Consider the following 22,574-nt stretch of genomic DNA (forward strand, 5'->3'; position numbering starts at 1 on the left):
AGCCTCCAGGATTGATGAGGCCTTTCCATAGGAGTGGCTCACAGGTTTACATGTGTCCAGATATAGGTTTAGACATAGGTATACTATATCTAAGCAAGGGGTGTGTACACCACCTTACCCCAGCTGAGTGATCAGCCAGTTGTGTCAATTTAAGAACCAGCCAGGGGTGGCAAAAGATATGCTGCAGCCCCTGGTAGGCCTTGGTGGCCCCTATGCCCTGGGCACCTATAGTGCATTATACAGGGGCTGACAAGGAGTCCATTTCCAATTGGTATGTGCCTATAGCACATGTGTCAGTAATTTAGTGAGAGAACAGCAGGCTGGGGGTCTGATCAGCAGGCCCACAGCCTCAGTAGTCGAAAACCAGTGAAGCAAACAGCAAAAATTTGGGGTGACCATAGGATAGCAGACCCTACTCTCCTACAATGATGGATGAATGTTTGACTCAAAACATTTACTATGATGTGTCTATTGCATGAAGTGTTGGCCCTGTCATCAAATATTTCTTGATTTTATTGTAAAGTTAATATTTGAAGAAAGGAACAATTTATGAGCCAAGATGAAATGTAGTACCTTTTTCTGGTTATCGATAGATTACAAACCACATAGGGCCAGATGTAGGTTGGTCGGTAACGGCCGAAAATCGGTATTTTTGGACGTTACCGAGCGGTATTCAAGAATTGGTATGTAAGGGCATTATTTTACAGAATCGGTAAATTTACCGATTCGGTAAATTTACAGATTCTGTAAAATACCGAATCGGTATTTTTACCGATATGGTAATTCCCAGATGTAGGTGGGACTCTTCTGAGTCCCAAAGGCCCTACAAATTCGGCATTTTAACACACAATCCAATTGGGTGTTAAAATACCGAATTCAGGTGTGAATGCACATGTGTGCATGCACACCTAGCCATGTGACAGACAGACATGCCCTTAGGGCATGTCTGTGTGCCACATGGCGCACATGCCTATTTTTGGGGTGCCAGAGGGTGTCAAAGTGACACCCCCTGCACCCTTGCCAAATTCGGTATTTACCGATTCTGTAATTACAGAATCGGTATTGCCCATTGATTCCTATGGGCTTCAAGGCCCATAGGAATCAATGGGCAATACCGATTCGGTATTTACAGATTTGGTAAATACCGAATCTTAAAGATTCGGTATTTACAGAATCTGTAATACCTACATCTCCCCCCTTCATATTTACCGACTCTTAAATACCGAATCGGTAAAATTCGGTATTTAAGAGTCGGTAATTATGAATTACCTACATCTGGCCCTAAATCCCCACTTTACAAAAAAATCCTGCACCTTCCTCATTTTGTGGGACGCTCCCTAAACGCCAACCCGGGACCACATCAGTAGTAATTTATCTGCAGAAGCTCCAGGGACCTGGGTTCACAGGACATTCTGCCCTCTCCAGACACAGCGGAGAAGGTTCACACAGGCCGGCTGGACAACAGAGATACAGGAGGACAAGTTCCCTGTGCTAAGTGGATTGAGTCTCCTAATTCTAATCGACTTACACTACCAACAACTGGTTTTCAGCCCACTGCTCAAGAATTGGCAGTGCTTCGTATGGAAACCCTGGAACTTGTTGTTGATGTTTTGGGCACTGATATATTCTATGATGAAAACTGAACTGAATAAAGACAGAGAATGTATATGAACATTGCTCTAAAAAGAAAATAACCTAGGCCAGAGTGGAAGAAGAATACAATTAGGGACTTATAAATAGAAGAAGAAAGAGGAATAGGAATAGGCTATTCATAAACTTTAGATTATCATTATCAAACTGAATATAGAAGAATCTAAGCATCAAAAAGAAATCCATTATGAACTCTGTGTATAAATTCAAAGAGGAAGAAAAGAGACCTTGTTATTTCATTTCTGCACCAAGTTGGAAAACTGATTCAATATGGAGTCTGGAAATTTGAGTTGTAGGCAGAAATGCATGATAGGCACACTCATAGTAGGAGTAATTGTATTTATTACAGTAGTGATTATCACATCCATAGTTGAGTCTAATGAATTGGAAGAAGGGGTAAGAGGGACATCTATACCTCCTACACCAAGCATAAGAGAGGGTGCATCAGAATCGGATGAAGATATAATAAGAGAAACTAGTCGTTTGTTACATGTAGATCTTTCCAAAGGGGATGTATGACGTTACAACGCATGCTATTGCAACGCATGCCTTTACGACGCAAGTTTTACAACGCAAGTCGTTACAACGACTTGCGTTGGGGGGCGCTGGATAGTGAATAGTTTAATTTACTATTCCAACTCCAGTCCCCGTGGATAGTAGGGAAGGTGTTGGATAGTAAATTAAAACGATTCCCTATCCTAGAGCGCCCCCCAGCGCAAGTCGTTGTAATGACCTGCGTTGTAATGGTTGCGTCGTAATGGTAGTGCGTTGTAACAGTTGCGTTGTAAAGGATGTTTCCCTCCAAAGGGGATTTTAAGTTAAATGCATATACAAGGTTGTTGTACGAGTATGTGGACACGATGTAAGCGAAGGATTGCTATGTGTGTATGCAACTGCCAGCAACAGTAGAGGAGGGTATTAGATATACTCACTTACCCCTGACTTATGGCATCAGGTGTAGCGTGCTTCTGAGTATGTTTTATGGTAAGCACCATTTAGAGTACTATTTCTCTAATTATTTTTTATTTATTTATTTAGCGATTTATAGAGCGCCTGGTGACCCGGAGGCATCCCCGCGCTGTAGCATTTGTGGAGACCAGATGTAGTGCTCCCTGAAGTCCCTGTATTAAAATATTTGAATGAGTATGATTATTATAAAAAAGGAAGACAGGATGTCAAAGTATTTTGTACCTACAATGACTTTAGATACAGCATATGCCCATAGACATAATTTGACATGCATGTTATTGGAAAATGAAAAGAAATGTGTGGACCTAATAGAGGATAGACACAGACAGACATTATTTAGGCCTGACCCCAAACATGAAGTGATTCCATGGACCCAAGAAGAGCTAGATTATAAGGTGAAGGGATATGCAGCAGAAAGGGAAATTATGTATTAGACAACCACAGACATATTTTGCCAAGATTTTTGTAGGAGAGAGTGAATGTGAGCATATTTTCTTAATTGAGGAATCAATAAAGAAGGCGCTATTTAATAAATTGACCATAGTGCCTAAAGTGTATTTTGTATGTAGAAGGAATGCATATGTCCGAATACCTCCAAATTGGTATGGAACATGTTATTTGGCTGTGGTATTTCCTAAAATATTTCACATGGAAGATTTGTGGCCAATGGAAGGGATCACGTAGAGAGAAACGTGGTACTAGTGCAGGAGAAATTGTTGGCACAATGATACCAAGTTTGGGAGTGGTTTTGAATGATGTAAAGATTAGAAGGTTGTCAACATTAGTGGACAAGTTGTCAGCGAATACAGCTCAAGCTTTATTGCTTGTTCATGGGGAGATGGTCTCTATAAGGGCCATGGTGGTTCAGAACCATCTTGCGTTAGATGTCTTATTGGCAGAGAAAGGCGGAGTCTGTAAATTATTGAGGGTACAACAGTGCTGTACTTATACCGGACAACAGCAAGGATATAAAGAAGTATATAAGTAACATCAGTGAGATACATCACAATATACATGATTTGGCAACAGACGGGATCTGAGATCAAATTGGGTATGCTCAGACGTGAGTCCTGTGCTCTCCATGCCACTGGAATCAAGCTATCCTGGCTGATGAGGGCTGAAAGCCCAAAACCGATCCTAGGATGCTTGTTTCCAGTCCAGGGAGGACCTGGCTTGGCTGTTCCGGTTGGACTGTTCCCATGGGGCACAGGGTCAAGACTGATTTGCGTATGGCTGTGTTCAAACTGGAATGGCATGGTGAGCAAAAAAACAATGGATTTAGGCCGAGATCTCTATACTGGGGTGAATGTATGACATTGTTCTGCATTCTGTCCATCAACTGTTGTTTTTGCATTTGTCAGCCCGATTGGACGGGTATGCTCAGACGTGAGTCCTGTGCTCTCCATGCCACTGGAATCAAGCTATCCTGGCTGATGAGGGCTGAAAGCCCGAAACCGGTCCTAGGATGCTTGTTTCCAGTCCAGGGAGGACCTGGCTTGGCAGTTCGGGCGGGACTGTTACCATGGGGCAAAGGGTCAAGACTGATTTGCATATGGCTGGGTTCAAACTGGAGTGGCATGGTGAGCAAAAAAACGATGGATTTTGAGGTTACCCTGTCTCCTTAGGCTAGCGTTCTCGGAATCTTCATATAGGGACTGAGCTGGAGCTTCCGGCTCTCCCCCCTTCCTCTTCCTGATCTCTGCGCCCCTTCCCCCCCCCCCTCCGAACTCCTTAGTGCTTAGAATTTTGCTACTGCACTTCCTTTGCTGTCCCCCCCTTGCGTCCCTTGGGCTGACCTTCAGTGATACACTCTCGCCTTTTTGTATGTTTGTTCTTTTATATACATAAAACCTGTTTTTTGCTCTGTATATAATGTGGAGTATAGCATTGTAGATTGACTGTTACCTCTGCGGGCATAAATGATATGTGTCTACTCCTTTTTAGCGGCTGGCCCGTGTGGTTGTAGGCCCATCTTTGTACCTTCTTGCTTGCTCGAATAAAGGTTTTTAAAAAAAAAAAAAACGATGGATTTAGGCCCAGATCTCTGTACTTAGGTGAATGTATGACATTGTTCTGCATTCTGTCCATCAACTGTTGTTTTTGTATTTGTCACCCCGAATGGGACGGGTATGCTCAGATGTGAGTCCCGTGCTCTCCATGCCACTGGACTCAAGCTATCCTGGCTGATGAGGGCTGAAAGCCCGAAACTAGTCCTAGGATGCTTGTTTCCAGTCCAGGGTGGACCTGGTTTGGCAGTTCGGGCTGGACTGTTCCCATGGGGCACAGGGTCAAGAATGATTTGCATATGGCTGGGTCCAAACTGGAATGGCATGGTGAGCAAAAAAACGAAGGATTTAGTCCCAGATCTCTGTACTGGGGTGAATGTATGACATTGTTCTGCATTCTGTCCATCAACTGTTGTTTTTGCAGCTGTCTGTCTTCTGCCGCACAGCTAATGCTGATCTCTTTCCCCGGTCTGTCGGTTCCATGGTTTCAGATTCAGAAGAAGTCATGCACTTGATTGCATGCTATGGCTGCGGTATGTTTAACCCCTCCCTCTCCCAGTAAGCCAAATAATATGCAGAAAGCCCGTATTATTAACACTATTTATATATATGCACACACAGTGAACTCGCTTCGAACGCCTATCTTCTTATTATCCAGCCCACCTCACTCACGTCATCAGTCTACGATGGTGAAGAGGTAGGCCCGACCTCCGGGACTCAAACCTGTAACTGCAGCATGCTCACACCCCTGTGCAGCTGCGCTCCAGCAACTAGACCTGCCGCCGGCGCACACATCCTGGTACCCGAAGAACAGAGAGTCCTAAAACGGCTGACATGGCTACCAGGGAGGTAGATGCCAAGTGCCTTCTGTCTGGGGAACACGTGGGACCGGAGGTCAGTGCTGACGGACTTGGAATGCCCAGACCTCCAAGGTCGACCATTACTGACGACTCTAGACAAGTCGATGCCTCCTGGCTCTGCACAACTTGCACCAGATTGCAACACCTTGAGCCGAATACAGATGTCTACAGATTTCTTCTTGAAAGTGGCAGAACTGGTAGAACCAAATGTTGACACTCAGACATGCACCAACTATCCCCAAAGACCGCAGGCCTTAGCTGCAGGAAGTAAGGGTGCGGGGGGCTGCAGCACCCCTCCTTAAATAATCACGCTGGAGTTCAGAAGGTGAATAAGCAATAAAGATGGCTGTTTTTTTAAAACGTGCAACTTTTGCTGTAAAGGTCAAATGGCAGGCTACGTATTTTGACAAATTGATGTTTATTCTTTTATCATGGAAGTTGGAGTTAACTTTCTTGGCCTGCAAAGTGAGAGTTTTTTTGTTAACCCCTTGGGCGGGGCCGTGATTCTGCGTCTGTGCGGCGTTTTCTGTAGTGGGCGGGTTCATGACAGCCCCCAGCCGTCATCAGCACACTCCCACTGCGGTGCATGATGGACGGGGGCCGTCATCAGCACCGAAGGGGTTAACTGAACTATATGACAGTTATGCTGGGGTATAGGGAGTGATGGAAACAAAGGGCCTCATTTATGAAAAGTGACGCATCGCTGCGTGAAAACAATGATCCGTCACTTTTCATTGCGCCCTCCTTGCGACACCAATGATGTACCATATTTACAGTATGTCGCATCATTGCGCAAGGAGTTACAGATACGTCAGTATTTCTGACGTATATGTAAGCGTAAAAGTGACGCATTGCTGGAGTGTGTGTCAAAAGTGACGCAACTCCAGCAATGTGTCCTTTCACATGGGGCAAGCCCCATGTGAAAGGGCCTGCGTCAGTCTTATGCCTGCTGTGAGGCAGGCGCAAGATTTTGACGCAATGGTGTCCTAGAAGTGACGCAGTGAAATCTCATAGATTTCACTGCGTCACTTCTACGACCATTTCTTGCGTCAATACACCCCCCTTGCATACATTATACATGGCACAGGTATAATGTGGCACAGGGGTTTACAAAGTGACGCATCTAACTAGATGCGTCACTTTGTAAATATGGCGCAACAGGGCGCATTTTTACGCCACTGGTGCGTCACAAAAAGTAACGCAGCGTAAAAGTGACGCACGGCCTCATAAATGCAGCCCAAAGATTTTATTTGGACCTAAATGTGCACAAATGATACATATATGCCGAATCCCGGTTTCCACATACATTTGAGGGATACATAGGTTTATCACTAAAACGGTATGTGCACATTTAGTGGTCATTTCAGTGGAAAATGCGCTGTGTGCTACCACATCATGCTTTACTAATATATTTGCAACAGAGTGATACAAAATGCACCACTAGCTGCATTCCACACCCATACCACTCTCCTGCTTGATGGGCGTGGCTCATTTGCTACTCTTGTTTCTTCTGTAAAGGTCTGGTGTATAAACGCATGGCAGAAACTCGTAATCCCTAGAGCTGTTAAATAGGCGTGCTTACGTGCACTTTGAAAGTAGGTGGCAGCTACAGGAAGGATCCTGCAGTTATAAATGTAAGATATTTGCACTAACTCTATTCCTCTGCTTTTGATCGACCTCACATAATTGGGGCTGCCCTTTGCTGAAAGAAAAGAATGCCCAAGTCCATAGTTAAACTTTAAAACCTTTGCAGAAATGTAGATGTGCTATTTAAATATTTAAAAAAAACAAATAATCCGGCATCACTACATAGCTACCAGCAGTATCTCAGCTTTCTCAGTGATTAAGCCAGTTGGGGTAGGGGTGCATTGTGTTGGGCACTATTAACCCCTTCGACGCTGATGACGAGCTGAGCTCGTCATGAGTTCCGCCTCTCGTACGCTCATGACGAGCTCAGCTCGTCATGTAACGCGCGTTTTTAAAAACGCCGCATACAGCGGGAAAAGCCGCCGCGCGCATGCGGTTAATAAGCAAGAGCAACCTTCTTTGGAAAAAATTGAACTAGTTATGAATGTTACAGACAGCTTATCACGAATCACCGCATGAAACTGTGGCACGCAGTTATGTTTTATTAATGTTCTAACAAATCCGTAAACCTATTTTCCTTCTCAATACCATCTTCACGACGTAACTATTCTTTATTGTGTCGTGATATAAAACATAACGTGCTGGAAAACTGCGTACAGTAAGGACTGAAAGAATCAGTCAGTGAAGTGTTGCCTGTTTTGTTTCCATCCGTTTCATGTACCTTAATTAAATACAGCAACAATAACGTTGGTGCAAGTAGGATTTCATATGGTCTTCGTTGGGAAATACTGCATTGGAAGAGTTCAGTTTCTTTACATCCTTTAGTGTTGACTACATAAAGACTTAACTGATGTTATTCGAAAAATGTTAAAGATCGTGACAGCCGTCCCACCTCATATAAACGTCATGTTGCTAGTGGTTGTACCTTCTGTTATAGAGATCATGTACTTTTGTATCCCCCTCCTACCCCTCTGCCTTGCACCCTTCTCCACGTCTGCCTTGCACCCTTCTCCCCCTCCACCTTGCACTCTTCTCCCCCCCTGCCTTGCACCCTTCCATCTTGCACCCTTCTCCACCTTGCACCCTTCTCCCCCTCTGCCTTGCACCCTTCTCCCCTTCCACCTTGCACCCTTCTCCACCTTGAACCCATCTCCCCCTGCCTTGCACCATTCTCAGCCTTGCACCCTTCTCCTCCTCTGCATTGCACCCTTCTCCCCTTCCGCCTTGCTCCCTTCTCCCCTTCCGCCTTGCACCCTTCTCCCCTTTCGCCTTGCACCCAACTCCACCTTGAACCCATCTCCCCCTCTGCCTTGCACCCTTCTCCCCCTCTGCCTTGCACCCTTCTCACCCTCTGCCTTGTACCCTTCTCCACCACCACCATGCACCCTTCTCTGCCTTACACCCTTCTCCCCTCTGCCTTGCACCCTTCTCACCCTCTGCCTTGTACCCTTCTCCACCACCACCATGCACCCTTCTCTGCCTTACACCCTTCTCCCCTCTGCCTTGCACCCTTCTCACCCTCTGCTTTGCACCCTTCTCCCCTCCGCCTTGCACCCTTTTCCCCTCCGCCTTGCACCCTTCTCCCCTCCGCCTTGCATCCAAGCATTGGCATAGCCAATAGGTCTCGCTTTTGGGACCTTATAAGTATTTAGTTATGCAGCACAATATCCTTGGTGCAACAACACCAACTGTTGCATGGCTAAACCCTTATAAGGTCCCAAAGGCAAGACCTATTGGCTATGCCAATGCTTGTTGTATTAGGTACAGGGACAGATCTGTAGGACTTCTGCTTTTGACTGAGGAAGGACAGCATCTTAGAACGAGCTCAGCAGCTTTATGCTACTTGACCCATTTAGCGTAAGTGTACTTCTTTGGAAGTCAACACGTGCTGACACCTTTGGGGAACTTACTAGAAAGAGAGAACAGGGATGCCACTTTAGAAGCAGAGTAGGGACAGTTTATTCTTTAAATTCGGAAATACAAATGAAAAAGGATTTGGATGCAGCATCTATACTCAGCTGTGTTCTTATTTTGGAATGTATCATTGTATGCCTATTTTGTCGCATGAACTATATTCGTAAATTGGGCTCTGTATTAGTTTTCAAGTATTTTTATACTCTGGTCTTGAGGTGTGTCTATGTTTTGTTGTTCCTGGCTTTGTAATAAATCTACAAAAGCTAAATTTGGTGTTTGTGGTTAGTGGCTACAGATGGAAGGGAAATTGCGTTATTGATAAAATGTATTCTCCCCTTCACACTTTTTAGCAGGCAATAAAGACCATCGTCCAGAGAGTTCCAAATAAATTTAGGATACGGAATTCAGCCTTATCACTTGCCTCCAAGCTCTAGCCAATGGTGTGTATGTCCTTCCACTGAGGATGAATGAAAATGTTCACTCCTGGTCTGGTTTGACCACTTTACATGCTGTTTGAGGATGGACAAGAAATAAAATGTTGTCCCTTCCTTTCTGGTGCAGGTATGACCTGGGTCTAGGGGGAGCAAGATCCTTACTATGGGGCCGATTCCGATCCGGTAAAATTCTCGTCCGTACGATTCGCATCTGGAGCCGTCTCCGTACGACTCGTACACACACCATACGACTCAACGAGTACGATCGGGACCGGGGTATCAGGACGCGATTCGTACGGTCCACGTCAGGTAAGGGCGATTCGTACGGAAAAGCACACATTCACATACACACCGTACGGTGCGTATCCCCCATGATCGCAGTGGTACCCGGGGGGGGGGGCTTTCCGTACCTGTTTCAGGGCGAACTCTGCTTTTACGGCTGTTTTCAGCTCCCGTAGAAAAATGGTCGTACGGTGCGTACCCAACACGAATCGTACTTGCCGGTTCGGAAAAAGCAGCCACGAACCATACAGATGTCGCGTACAGCGGGTTCCGAGGGAGATTCGCACGGGTATTTGATTCATACGGTCCCTGTACGATTCGTATGGAGTCCAGCTCCTGGTACGAATCGTACTTCGTCGTACGTACGGGGACGTTGCAGAGTACGATTCGTATGGGAAAAACGCTCCGAACGGCAATTCGGAGCGCTTTTTACCGGATCGGAATCGACCCCCATATGTGTTGTTATGTGATGTCTTGTTATGTCATGTTATGTTATGCTCTGTTCAGTATGTTATATTATGCTGCGTAGGTTGTGTTATGTTACGTTATGTTATGTTGTGCACATTTGTAGCGTGCAATGTCCCCCTGGAGGGTGTCCTGACTCTGATATAGCTCCCATTTGCTTTAGTTTGCCTCTGGAGCTTATTGTTTGGAGATATGATCTCTCGGAGGGATTTGTTCAGAAAGGGGCATTGAGGTGTGAACCACATGAGGTCAGACAGGAAAGAGTGAATGGCCCCTCGCTGTGCTCTGCTGCTGACGTTTAGGCAAGCACTGCTGACCCGCTTCAAACGTAGAGATCAGAAAAATATAATGCATGTCGTGTTGAGCAAGCAGGCGCGGTAATAAAGTACATGCACACCGAAGTGAGTGTAGTACAAAAACTAACTTCTCGTCTGGTCGGGCTGTTATTTATTACGGCCCTGACACATGATGCGCAGTCCAGCCATGTCATGAATGTTAACAGGGGGATGCCAGGAAACCTCCCATCATTCAGACTCAGGTGTTGTTGCCTGATGGACTTGCAACACTGCATCCCTCCCTTGCCCAAACATAAGAGGAACCTAACTACATGAAATGCTCATTAGCCAGAGTTGAGAAACAACGCCAACAAGGCCAAAGATGGGGGTGCGGGCTGCCCCACCCCCGGTTTAATAGTTCATGTCTCTTCTTTAGTCCACTACAAATCTCTGTATCGCTGAAAGGGTTTCTGGTGGATCGCAGGTGACACCGTTCTGTGCCCCCTCTTTGTGTGGGAGCATGGGTGGTTTCATCGGCTTTAGAGCTCTGTGCGGTACACATCAGTGGCGCAAGGATGGACTCATCCTCTTGCCCCCTTTTGGGGGCTGGGCCGGCGCTCTCCAGGCTGCCTTGAGTGGTATCCTCCCATAAATACTGATCTGTCAGGATGCTGCCAAGCCATGCTGGCACCTTTTTGAAATGGGAGACGTTTGGGTGCCAGTCTTTTCAGCCCTCTTGGCATTCACCATAGTGCCTTTGACAGTGGTGACAATTCATGGAATCACTTTGTATGGTAGGTGGAACTTTCCTCCTGGGAGCTTCTCCATTATGAACACCTGATGCCTGTGGCAGATGGTGTGATGTCTAGCTCACCGCCTGGGTGAGGCATAAGCATTGTCGTTCACTCACCGGACATCTGAGTGGTTCAGGCAACTGGGGAACCTGCCCACCTGGGGGGGGGGTGGGGGAATGGTGTCTCGTATAGTCCGGCCAAGGCAGCATGGGGCAATGCTAGTAGCGGAATGGGGTGTTAGCCGGTATTCTCATAGGAAAGTGTAAATGGCACCCTGTACGTTTCAGCGTACGCTACTGCTATGCGGATAACTTTTGGCAAAGATCTCACAAATCTCTCCACCTCTCAATTGGCCTTAGGTCAACTTGGCGTGATGTCTTGATGTTCGGACCACTCCCAGTTGTTGAAGGGTGGCACGTCATCTGTGCAGGTTTCTTTGAGAAGTCTGTGGGTGCCATGATTTTTTTAACCTTCGGGTTGACCACTTATGCTGATGTGGATGGCACTATTGACCTCGGCTTTAGCAGCATTAACTTCCAGGTCGCTGTCTTATACCCACTTTGCTTTCTTGTTTAGACTTAGAGGTAACCACAGGAAATGTGTCCTCCAGGCCATTTGAGATGATGAGTTTGCAGATCACCTGAATGTTGACTTTTTTCACATCAGAGATCTCACAGGCTAAGAAGAGGGAGCTTCCTTGGGTAGGTACCTGCAGAAAATCATCCCAGTCACTCACCAGTCTGGTCCCCTTTCCTCTCGGACCCCACACCTATCACCTGCGGAGTCCCCCAGGGCTCCTCCCTCAGCCCGACGCTCTTCAACGTCTACATGGCTCCACTTGCCCCCATCGTCAGAACCTACGGACTCAACATCGTGTCATATGCAGACGACACTCAGCTCATCCTCTCCCTATCCAATGAGCCCAACACCGCCAGACGCAACTTTCGAGAAGGCATGGAAGCCGTCGCCAAATTGATGAAAAACAGCTGCCTACAACTAAACACCAACAAAACAGAAGTACTCATCATGGGCCCAAACCCCGACGCCTGGAGTGACACCTGGTTGCCCACCGCCCTCGGAAACCCGCCAACCCCCACAGACCACGCACGCAACCTGGGAATCATCCTGGACTCCGAGCTCAAAATGGACCGCCAGATCAACTCTGTCTCATCTTCCTGCTTCCACACCCTCGGCCTCCTTCGTAAGACCTTCAAATGGATCCCCCTCGAACACCGAAAGACAGTCACTCACGCCCTGGTCACCAGCAGACTCGACTACGGCAACGCACTCTACGCCGGAATAAACAAAAACCTCATCCGCAAGCTACAGAACATCCAGAACGCCGCCGCAAGACTGGTCCTCAACCTGCCAAAACACTGCCACATCTCCCAGCACCTGCGCACACTCCACTGGCTCCCCGTCGAGGCGAGAATCACCTTTAAGATGCTCACCCACGCACACAATGCCCTCCACGGCACCGGACCAGCATACCTGAACAGCCGACTCAAATTCCACGCACCCCAAAGGACCCTACGATCAGCCCAGCTTTCCTACGCTGTGGTCCCCCGCACCAGAAAGACCAGATCGGGAGGCCGCTCCTTCTCCTTCCTCGCGGCCAAGGCATGGAACGCCCTTCCGCTCCACCTCAGACAGACAACATCGCTCCCCATCTTCGCAAGAAACCTCAAAACCTGGCTCTTCGACAGACCCCCTCCTTGATGGAATGGAACCTGCACCCCCCCCAAATCCCCCCCCACCCCTAGCGCCTTGAGACCCTTACGGGTGAGTAGTCGCGCTTTAACAAACTCCTGATTGATTGATTGATGTGTAAGGTGGAGGCCTGATTAGCGATTGCCAAGAATGTTGTCCAATGGCTGGCACTGACAGCTTTCTTCTGGATTCCCTAAACTCAGTGTTGCCCTACAACACTGCAGTAAATGCTAAGACTTTTTGGGTCAAAAGAGGATTTTTAGAGTGATGTTAAAATTGCCTTATTTAGGTTGAGCCCTGAGCCAGTGCGCAAGCGCTGCTCCAGGGTCAATCTATGGTAGTTGACTACGTGAGGGAAGCCCAGTCTACTCCCCGCCCACTTTTTCATTGGCTTGTGTCTTTGTCCTTTCTAAATTCTGCCTTCTGATTAGTTTATAGGCTGCTAGTCCCTCCTCATGAAGGCCATGTCGTCATGTCAATCATGTGTATCCTTCCATGGCTACTGGCAACTTTACTTCGTGTTTCATAAGCCCTATTTTCTTCCTGTGCACCCCCCCTCCCGCTCTCCATGCCTTCTCTCTCGCCCCCCATTCCCATTGTTCGTGCCTTCTTTCATCCCTCCCGCCTGCCCACCCACTCACCCGTTTGCAATTCAATAGGTCTTGCGTAAATACGAGTCCTATTGCATTGCTTGTTTATTCTGTGAGAAGTTTTTATGTAGACTTATTGAAGAGAACATAAAGCAATAAACACATTATTCAGCGCAGTACCGCATAGCTTCACTGGATGGTGATAGAAATTAATGAAGCAAAAGATCAGCGTGTGGGCGTCAGCACGAAGTGAAAGTTGTGTGTATTTAAAACAAGTATTTGCAATGCAATTGGTCTCGCCTTTGGGAACTTATATGTATTTATCTATGCAGCATATTAGCCTGGGTGCTGAAACATCTACTGTTATAGCAGTACCACCCTTCACTGTCCTTGATACAACTGTGGTGGGGGTTGGAACAAGTGGGAAGAGCGCTAAGGAAGAAATATGAAAGCCTGCAAATGCACTAATATGGTGTCAGTTAGCAGATAAAACTTCACTGAGGGCACTGTAGCACTAAAAGAAATATTAAAGTAAAAAACTGTAATAGCAAAGCTTCCTGCCCAGCCTAATGAGTGCGTGTCATTCCGGATGAAGGGGTTAGGTCACCCCTGCCAAAGTTACTGGATACAGGTGTTTACATCTGAGAGCGCTGATAGAGCAAGCCTCACACGTGTGTTGGTTGTATGCAGGGGTCAGAGATGCCTCACTGTTGAAAGTCGCTCAACAATGTTGTAAAAAGGGGCCTAAGTGTTCCCCCTAGTTCAGATAAGGATATGAATGGAGCCTCACTTCATGCACAGAGAAAGGGTGGGTTGAGGGAAACGTTGCATTTATGCTTGGAGGATCACACTGCGCTCTCTCTCTCTCTCTGCAGGATCCCAGCAGGGGTAAAGCGAAGGTGCTATCAAGGAATGCAAGCCCTCCACTCACCCCCAACCAGTTAGATAGTCAAATACAGCCATGATTTGAGTACCACTGGCCCCTCGCTGGACACGGTTCCACTGTACCTGCTGCACTATTAGTAGCTAGGTTGCTGTCACCACCTAGCCAGGGCTGATCTGCCTGGGCGTGTATCTGTGACTGGGGGGCCAGGTGGGAAATGAAAGGAGGGGTTGTCGTGAGAAGCATTTCGTGTGTGTGCAAAATGTGCACGCCTTTTTACTTGGGTCTGGCACGGGTCATAAATAAATAATTACATTACAGTGCACTTCTGTGACGCTGTATGAAACTAAAAAAAATAGCATATCATCTACAAAACATTTTCATTTAATTATTAATATGTTATTGTGGTTTATAGAAAGTACTGCGTCTGGCACCAAAGCGCATCTTCATCACAACACTGCAACAGTATGTATTAATTATATTGTAACTACATTTTTATAGCACTTAGTAGTCTCGACGAGGTGCTGAAGCGCGTTATCCCAGCAGCTATAGAAATCAGGGAAGCCATATGCATGTGACTCAACATGCCGCGACTGTTGTCGGTACAATGTGTTTTGGTATGACAACAAAGGCAACCCGTCAACACGTCTGCTGCTGCATTTGAACTGAGTCCAACCGCCTTCAAAAACAAATAAAACCACCGTAAGCAATCGGCGTCAAGGAGACTGAAATCTTATGTGAAAGGTCCGAAGAGAGTTACAGGGGAACAGATGTTTCGTTGTGAAGGCTTTTCCAGTTGGCCAGGGTGCACACATTATGTGAAGTTTCCATCTGCACCCAGGGGCGGCTCTAGGCTCATGGCGGCTCTGGGCAGGGAGCGTAGGTAGGGGGCCCCGGAGGAACGCAGGTGCGGGGGCCAGTGAAGAGGGGGGGAGTCGGGGTGTTTGGAAGTGGAACAGAGCTGGAGTCCGCCAAATCCCTGCCAGGGGCCGCCATGCAAAATTGTATCCATCCTCAGAGGATTAATATATTAAGGATATATATTTTGGCATGGTGGCCCCTGGGGTTTGGTGGCCCTGTGCAGGTGCACAGCTTGCACATGCCTAAGGCCGCCCCTACTGCACCGGTGTCTGCCCACCAGACACGTTGGCAGAAGTGCCTTGGGTGCCGAGCAGGATCTGAACCGCGCTGCGGATGCCGCGTTTTAGCCCAAATTCCTTTTGACAATGTTCACATTCAGTTAGGGTCCAAAGTGCTTGTACTTGTCAGATGGGACATATACTGACGTAAGCGTGGCCTCCTGCGAAAGGGAACAGCATCGCCGAAGGACCCTCAGACTCTGCTCGGGCGTGATGCCACCGCGACCACGCACTACAGAGTAAGATTTTTGGCACGCACGCGCAGGATGTAAAGCATCGCGCGTATGCGAGAGTCTGGACAGGTCAGGCAAAAGAAAGTGCGAATGCAGGCAGCCAATCATATGAAAAAAAAGCATTTACAAATACAGTAGGACTCGTATTTACTCCACACAGCATCTGGTAATTCTGACATGTGAAGATTCTTCTCGTGACGTACATTGACATATATGACAGAATTATTTCTTCTACTTATTGATCCAGCTTTGGGATCCACAGTTTTTCTCTTAAGAGGTTTTTAGTAGCAAATATACCTCTATGACTCTCCTAAGCTAAGGCAATAACTCGTCGTTGCAGACACGCTGAAATAATCATCTTATTTCCTCTGAGTAATATTCCTGAAGAAGCCACTGACAGTTCTGACTGAATGCTTCTAAAAGCCAAAATATGACTTTTTTTTACATTTGGTTTGAAAGGACAAGCACTATTTATTAATCTCCAATTATTTTCATGTATAATTTTCATTACCTCTTGAACAGTATCATCCGAACATGTAGCTTCAATTAATTCTTTTTCTGTAATAACTCCAGGTATTACTGACTTGATTAAACAACAAATATGTTCCTCTGTGTCTAACTGTTGATCTATTTTTGAGTTGACAGGGTGCCTGGACAAGTAGTCTGCTGGGTTATATTCTTTCCCAGGTTTATGAATGATTTTAAAATCGTAATCCATTAGTCTCATTCCCCGTCTTTCTATTCTCGGTGGCCAAAAATGGCTGTAAGAGCTTGGTGACGTGTAATGACTACAAAAGGCTTTCCATATATGAGATCATAGTAATGTGCGCAGGCCCAAACAACTGCCAAACTTTGTTTTCGGACTGGGAATATTTGCGTTTAACCTAAGAAAGGCTTTTGCTAGCATAAGAAACTATGGGCCATATGTAGGAAGCCTAATTGTGTTTGCAAATGCTGAAATTCGCAGAATTTCAGCATTTGCGATCGCAATTAGGGCGGTGTGCTATGTAGCACACAAAAAGCCTCATGCAAAATAAGGAATTGTAAAATTTGCAATTCCTTATTTTGCGATTGCATTTAAGGAATTGCAAATTGCGATTCCTTAAATGCAATGTAGGAAGCACCCAAGTTGTGCGAATTGTGGCTTAAGGAATCGCAAAATACCACCAACTTCAGGTTGGTGGTAAATTGCGATGTCTTTGAAAAATTTACTTTTTGGCATTTTGTGGGCCACATACATGCCCTTAGGGCATGTATGTGGGCCACATGTGCACACATGTTAATTTCAGGGGTGCAACAGGGTGTCCTATGGACACCCTTGCAACCCTGAAATTGCATTCTCAATTTGCGTTTCTCTAATTGAGAATCACAAATTGAGAATGTCTTCCATTTAATACCTATGGGACTCAAGGCCCATAGGAATGGGCTATGAGGCTGGGTTGGAACAGTGCTGGAGCTGTGTTAGGCTTGCAACACGACTCCAGCACTGCGCCAACCTTACTCCGTCAGATGCGACACGCACCTGCATTACCTTGCGCCATGGCATGCCGCATTATAAATGCGGCGCATTCGTTTGTGGCACAAGGATTGTAATGCGTGTTGCAAGTTTCCTGGCGCATTCCTGCTGATTTGCAGGGATGCACCACGAATTGTAAATCTGCCCCATACAATTTTCTGAGAGGGCTTTCAATACACTAAAATCCTGCAGGACAATTAGTTGTCTTCGAAATATGCGTTGCACTTTCCTTTGTGCAAAATAGTGCTTGTTGGTATCGGCCATTGGCTGTACCTGTGAGACTTATTATATAAATCTAAATGTGTGTATACTTGTAAAGCGCACTGCCGCCCCATCTTGGGGCATCCTGGCGCTGTATACCGCTGTGGAACCCATCCTGGCTTTCCCTGTGAGATGCCCCCTCCAGGGCACCCTCAAGGTGAAGCCAGGCATCCCAGCGCTGCTGGGGCCGTTGTGGAGATTAAGCAAGCTATTGCCCAGAGTTGCAGAGTGGGACTCCATGATTGGAATAGGCACCGAGGCGAGAATTATCAGGTCCGTGGAATTTTGAGCCCAAGACCAGCCGAGGCGGGAATTGAACCCTGGTCCCGGGCTAGATCTCTGCATCAGGGTCTGCCGCTCTAACCATTGAGCCACACTTCTCCATAGGACCTAGGATACGTTTCCCAGAACGCTTCACTCTCCTCTCAAATGACAATGTGTATGTGGTTGTTTAATATTGAGAAAGCTTGGCTAGACATGCTTCCTTGATTATTATGTGTTGAGCAACAACCTGGAAAATACTTAAAGTAAATCATCCTGTTTGCATTTCTCCTCTTCACACTATCATGAAAAATGCGGCTAATAACCCCCCCCCCCCCCCACCGAACTCAAACCTAAAATATTACGGATTTACTGCATTGGTATTTAACTGTGTTTCAGTCAGAATGTCTCTCGTTCCTTCGGTGCTGCTATAATGTGGAGACGAAGAGATGCCAGTCAGTCAAAGGCCAGGAGCGTTTGAACTTTTACAGATTAACAGCTAGATTCATCATTGTCCCGTTTTGCGAGCCCTTAATAGCGATTATTAAGGAATCGCTATTAAGGACTTGCAAAACGGGATTCATGTAGAAATCGCAAATAAAATTGCGATTCCTACAGCTTCCTTATTTGCGATTAGCAAATTGCTAATCGCAAATAAGGAATAACTTCCCATTCATTCCTATGGGCCTACAGGCCCATAGGAATGAATGGGGAGTTATTCCTTATTTGCGATTAGCAATTTGCTAATCGCAAATAAGGAAGCGATTTCAAGGGTGCAGGGGTGTCCAAAGGACACCCTGTAGCACCCCTGAAATGCAAATGTACACATGTGTTGCGCACACACATGTCCAAAGGACACCCTGTAGCACCCCTGAAATGTCAATGTAGACTGATGTTGCGCACACACATGTCCAAAGGACATGTGTGTGTGTAACATGGAACTTAGAAAAATGAACTGAAGTGCATTTTTCTAAGTTTTCGCTATTTACCACGAAGTTACAATTCGTGGTAAATAGTGGCCAAAAATTGCGAATTCGCAAATTAAAAATGGTTAATGAATTGCATTTAAGGAATCTCAAATAGAGATTCCTTAAATGCAATTCCTCGCAAAAATGCGATTTCGCAATCAGCGATTTTTGCATTTGGGATGATGAATCCCAAATGCAAAAATTGCACTTGCAAAGGGCCAGCAGCCTGATTCATCATTCACCCGTTTTGCGAGCCCCTAATAGCGATTCATAGCGAATCGCTATTAAGGACTCGCAAAACGGTATTCATGTAGGAATTGCTAAATAAATAGCGATTCCTACACATTCCTTATTTGCGAGTAGCAAATTGCTAATCGCAAATAAGGAATAACTCCCCATTCATTCCTATGGGCCAAAAGGCCCATAGGAATGAATGGGGAGTATTCCTTATTTGCGATTAGCAATTTGCTACTCGCAAATAAGATAGCGATTTAAAGGGTGCCAGGGGTGTCCAAAGGACACCCTGTAGCACCCCTTAAATGCACATTTGAACAGGTGTTGCGCACACACATGTCCAAAGGACATGTGTGTGTGTAACATGCAAAAGAAAAAAATGCACTAAAGTGCTTATTACACTATTTTCGCAATTTACCACCAAGTCAGACTTGGTGATAAATTGCGACCAAATATTGCGATTTCGCAATTTCTAATTGGTTGATGAATTGCATTTAAGGAATCTCTATTAGAGATTCCTTAAATCCAATTCCTCGCAAATATGCGATTTCGGTAATAGAGATTTTTGCATTTGGGATGATGAATCCCAAATGCAAAAATCGCATTCGCAAAGGGCCAGATTCTCAGAATCTGGCCCTTTGCGACCGCAAATCAGCTTGATGAATCAGGCTGCAGATTCTCAGAATCTGGCCCTTTGCGAGCCGATTTGACAATGATGAATCTAGCTGTAAGACCGATGCCGCGGTGTGAACAGATGTTAATGGCAGCACATGCGCCATGTACATACATGTACCATGGCATCCTACATTATCTCACGTATGTTAAAACGTAAATTGTGGCCAAAAACTCTTTTTCTACTTTTGACCTTTCCTCTGAACGCTAACATACATGGTTTCTCCCATAAATATGAACCACTAATCTGTTTATTTTCCTGTCTTTTGATTGGCAGATCCCATCTCCAATGTGTTCATCTCTAGTAATGTGACTTCAGGTCACCTTTGGGAAAATGAAGGCTCGGTGAATCTGACCTGCTCGGCTCTGGGAACGGATCCCATCTTCTCCTGGACGTATAATGGGAGCGCCCTCCCTCAGGACCCACGGTACCAGCTGTCGCTGGACGGGTCATCTCTCGTTATCAGCCCGGTGACCAGACGAGACGCTGGATACTTCGTCTGCACAGCGACCAATCCTGCCAATACCCAGAGCAGCCAGCCGTTCCTGCTTACCATCTCCTGTGAGTACTGGCCGAAGAGTAGACGAAGCGATGGATGAATGGTTGACTCAAAGCATTAACTATGATGTGTCTATTGCATAAAGTGTTGGCCCTGTCTTGAAACAATTCTTGAATTTCTTGAAAAGTTAATATTTGAAAAAAAGAGCAATTTATAAGCCAAGAGTAAATGTAGTAACTTATTCTGGTTATCTATGGATTAAAAACTAGCAAATCCCTACTTTTACAAAAAGAATCTGTAACTTCCTCATTTTGTATGGTGCGCTCTACACTCCAATATGGGCCCATATCATTAGTAATTTATCGGCAGCAGCTCTAGGTACGTTCAATTGTAGTGTCGTAGGACTATGTGTGCTAGGACCCTTGTGGCTCATGGAGGACCCGATAGCGGAAGTACGTAAGGCACCTAAATCGGTTACTCTATGTCAGGAAAACTGTCTAGGTTGAAAGCAAAACGTTTAGGGAACTTTAGTCAAAAAGGCCAAGTCCTACACTTACCATCAAGGAAGAAGATGGCGCCTTACGACTTCTGATCATGCATAATGACCCAGGTACAAGCACAAGGCCAGTGTGTGCAGGAGGTACCAGCCCAGAAGAACAGCTGCCATCATCTGAACAGAAAATGCTCTCGATAGCAGTAGAAAAGAGAGTGAAGTACAATGCAGCCATGTTTCTAAAACCACCAAGAAGCAGAATATTGGTGCCAGATGGACTGCATGGATCGAAACATTGAATGACTTCATAGATGCCCTAGACCAAGCATGCCCTGTGTCAGCAGGCTCTGTACCAATATGCCCTTTACCAAGCATGCCCTATACCTACATGACTTGTGCCAGCATGCCCTGAACAGCAGCCTCATGCCAGCTTCTCCTGTGCAACATGCCCTGAACCAGCATGCCCTGTAGAAGCATGCCCAGTGCCAGCATGCCCTGTGCCAGCATGCACTGTGCCAGCATGCCCTGAACAAGCATGCCCTGTGCCAGCATGCACTGTGCCAACATGCCCTGTACCAGCATGCCCTGTACAAGCATGCCCTGTACAAGCATGCCCTGAACAAGCATGCCCTGAACAAGCATGCCCTGAACAAGCATGCCAAGTGCCAGCATGCACTCTGCCAACATGCACTCTGCCAACATGCCCTGTACCAGCATGCCCTGTAGAAGCATGCCCAGTGCCAGCATGCCCTGTGCCAGCATGCCCCGAACAAGCAAGCCCTGTGCCAGCATGCCCTGTACAAGCATGCCCTGTGCCAGCATGCCCTGTGCCAGCATGCACTCTGCCAACATGCCCTGTACCAGCATGCACTGTAGAAGCATGCCCAGTGCCAGCATGCACTGTGCCAACATGCCCTGTACAAGCATGCCCTGTACAAGCATGCCCTGTACAAGCATGCCCTGTGCCAGCATGCCCTGTGCCAGCATGCACTGTGCCAGCATGCCCTGAACACCCTGCCTCATGCCAGCTTCTCATGTGCCAACACGTCTTATAACAAGCATGCCCTATACCTACATGCTCTGTACCAGCTCCCGAACCCCTCAGGCCAGAGAGGATCCGCCCATGCACTGTTATAATAAACCTCCGAAGCGCATGGTGCTTCTGAAGAACTAGAACTTTTCACTCTCAAATCTATCGTCTCACCCTTGACGTGCGTCATTCTAAGCGCTGCTCACACTTCACCAGCTCCTTCCACTCAGCCGTGTTTACACCCAGGAAGAACGTGTGCTTCAAGGCGCTCTGCTTGCCTTTCTTTCCCTTATCACCTTGTTTATCACAGACCCCAGACTGCCTTTACTTTATGCTGCTATCTCTGTAAAGCTCCTCCTTGTTGAAGAATACTCTGAAGGCACACCGTGGCGCTACATGGAACAGGATGAATGAATGAATGAAGGGGAGCATGAAGGAAACAGAAACATTCCATTCTGAAACCAGATTTCCAGAGGTGTCTGTAAGGTTTCCACTGACCTGTCATCTGCTCTCTGACCTGCTTCACAGCACGTGGACACCCACAAAGCAGGTCTCTGTACACCTGTCCAAGGAGGAGACTCAGGCACTGGTGAACCTGTCTCTTTTCACAGAGAGATGCCATCATGGACAATTGACAGTGTAGGACATGGGCACTTGTAGCAGGAAAAGACATCTTTACAGGTGGGTGATGCATTAATAGCGGCTCAATAAGAGCTCCAAGGCACTTCACAAGGATGTTAGTGAAAGACAAGGAGTGTTTGCTCTTTCACAGAGTCAGACCGATGTGGCAGAGTGAGGAGATGTTAATGGCAGCACATGCACCATATACATATATGTATCAAGACATC

General features: G+C 46.5%; 1 protein-coding gene across 1 annotated transcript in view; it reads left to right on the plus strand.

The window, feature by feature from the left end:
- The window catches only part of LOC144768903 (cell adhesion molecule CEACAM1-like), a 235,468-nt gene that overhangs the window by 30,964 nt on the left and 181,930 nt on the right, over positions 1 to 22,574 (plus strand). The window lies entirely within an intron of this gene.

This window comes from Lissotriton helveticus, chromosome 7 (genome assembly GCF_964261635.1).
Source record: "Lissotriton helveticus chromosome 7, aLisHel1.1, whole genome shotgun sequence".
Lineage (NCBI taxonomy): Eukaryota > Metazoa > Chordata > Amphibia > Caudata > Salamandridae > Lissotriton > Lissotriton helveticus.